Genomic DNA, 2,500 nt, shown 5'->3' with positions numbered 1-2,500 from the left:
GAGAGGTGTGTGTGTGTGATGTGTGTTTGTGTGTGTGTGTGTGTGGGAGTGGTGTGTGTGTGTGTGGTGTGGAGTGTGTGTGTGATGTGTGTGTGTGTGTGTGTGTGATGTGTGTGTGATGTGTGTGAGTGTGTGTGTGTGTTGTGTGTGTGAGTGTGTGTGTGTGTGTGTGTGTGTGTGTGTGTGTGTGATGTGTGTGTGTGGGTGTGTGTGAGTGTGTGTGTGTGTGGTGGTGTGTGTGCGTGTGTGAGTGTGTGTGTGTGTGCGTGTGTGAGTGTGTGTGTGTGTGAGTGTGTGTGTTTTTGTGCAGGGCTGTGCAGTTACAGGCTGTGATGATTGGGGTCTGTGGGGGGATTTATTTCTGTTGATTTGCAGAGACGTTCGCCTGTTAATCCTCTAAGCTCCTCCCCCGTAGCTTCCCACTCTGACAATTATCCTGTTTATCTGATTGTTTTTCCCAAAGTCTCGGCACCCAGCTCTCTTCCCCCTCTCCTCTCCTCTCCTCTTCTCTCCCATCCCTCTCTCCTCTATTCTCCACTCCCATCCCTCTCTCCTCTCCTCTCCTCTCCCATCCCTCTCTCCTCTCCTCTACTCTCCTCTCCCATCCCTCTCTCCTCTCCTCTCCTCTCCTTTCTCTCTCTCTCCCTCTCTCTCCACACCTCTCTCGGCCTGCTTTCCTCCGCTCTCCTGCAGGAGTTGCAGCTGCGTTCTAAATATGGAACATGATGAAAGTGTGACATGTATCTAGGCAACAGCAGCCCCCGGCGATGGGTGACACAGGGAACGAGTGCAAGGCTCCAACCCCGGTACATCAGAGAGAAATTCCAGAGAGAGAGTCTCACAGTCGACAAACACACACACACACACACACACACACACACACGTACACACACATACACACGTGCACACATACATGTGCACACATACACACACACACACATACACAAACATGCGCACATACACATGGGCACACATACACACACACACGTGCACACACACACACACGTGTACACACACACACACAAATGTACACACACATGCATGCACACACACACATACACACAAGCACACGTATGCACATGCACACACACTCACACAGACAAACGTACACACACATGCATACGCACACACACACACACACACACACACACACACAGGATCACAGGTAATGGAGCAGGTGACGGAGGGTGTGGACTGAGAATGGCAGGTCTGGCGTTTGGGCGGGGTGTACTCACAGAAGGGGCTGGTCCCGGGTGGGGCGGGGGGTTGGGGTCGATGGCGGGATTCCTCCGGGCGGTGGCTCTGGTACCCCTCAGTGGCGGGACAGGGAGCGTTCGCGGAGAGGGAGAGCGCGGGTTGTGGGGTCCTGAGAATTTGGCAGCAGGGCCCGGAGGCAGAGGTCCATCTTGGTGTCAGGGAGTCCCCCGAGCGCCACGGGCCGACGGGGGGGCGCGGGACGGCCCCGTCCCACGGCCGAGCGACCCCTTCCCCAAACGGCTCTGAACGATGTCCCGTCAGACAGCGGCCCCCGCCTCATCTGCACACGTTCCCCCCTTACAGGCGCAGCGCTGCGCGGGACGGTCCCGCCAGGACACAACGCATCCTCCTGCTGCTCCTGCTGCTCCTCCTGCTGCTCCTCCTGCCCCGCTCCTGCTCCTCCTGCTGCTCCTCCTGCCCCGCTCCTGCTCCTCCTGCTGCTCCTCCTGCTCCTCCCGCTCCTGCCTCTCCTCCTGCTGCCCCGCTCCTGCTGCTCCTGCTGCTCCTCCCGCTCCTGCCGCTCCTGCCGCTCCTGTCTCTCCTCCTGCTGCTCCTCCCACTCCTGCCGCTCCTCCTGGCTCCCGGCGGCTCTGTCACGCTCCGACTCCTCTGCCTCCTCGCTGTGCCTCCCCTCCGTCGGCGCCGCTCTGGGTTTTTCCAAAAATGCCGATGACGCCGGCGCCAGCGACGACGACGCGGAAGAGCTGCAGCTCACGAGACGAAGAGCGAGCTCACCTTCCTCTCTGCAGACCTCATCCTCTCTGCTCCCGCTCTCTCTCGCTCCCGCTCTCTGTCTCACTCTTACTCTCCTTCCCCCCCTCTCTCCCTCTCTCTCCCGCTCTCTCTCTCCCACACAGAAGATTTCAGCACCACGGACAGCTCCACGGAGGCCTGTGGGTGGGTGGGGAGGGGGGAGGGGTTTGTGGAGGGGGGGGTTTGGGACGTGGGCGGTTTGCCGTGCGGGAAGGCAAATCCTTGTCCGCCTCAGATCTCCAGAGCTAGGGGCGTGACCTCGTTTCAAACACGCTCCTCTCCTCTCTTCCCCTCTCCTCTCTCCTCCTCTCTTCCCCTCTCCTCTCCTCTCTTCCTCACTCCTCTCCTCTCTCCTCCTCTCTTCCCCTCTCCTCTCCTCTCTTGCTCCTGCAGATGATGGCAGTGATGAGCCATAAACAAGCTAATGACATCAGCACAGAGACGAAGAGACAAGCTGTGTGTGTGTGTGCGCGTGTGCTTGTACATGTGT

The 2,500-nt window shown here is 58.7% G+C and overlaps 1 protein-coding gene across 1 annotated transcript in view; it reads right to left on the bottom strand.

The window, feature by feature from the left end:
* Nucleotides 1-2,153, bottom strand: part of LOC135258249 (neuronal tyrosine-phosphorylated phosphoinositide-3-kinase adapter 2-like) — a 23,020-nt gene extending 20,867 nt beyond the window's left edge. The window contains exon 1 of the mRNA XM_064341618.1: nt 1,236-2,153. The gene's annotated coding sequence lies outside the window, so the exon portion shown is untranslated. The remainder of the gene's footprint in view (nt 1-1,235) is intronic.
* Nucleotides 2,154-2,500: the final 347 nt, after the last annotated feature.

Source organism: Anguilla rostrata, chromosome 6 (assembly GCF_018555375.3).
Source record: "Anguilla rostrata isolate EN2019 chromosome 6, ASM1855537v3, whole genome shotgun sequence".
Lineage (NCBI taxonomy): Eukaryota > Metazoa > Chordata > Actinopteri > Anguilliformes > Anguillidae > Anguilla > Anguilla rostrata.
This window is presented reverse-complemented; position numbering and strand designations above follow the sequence as displayed.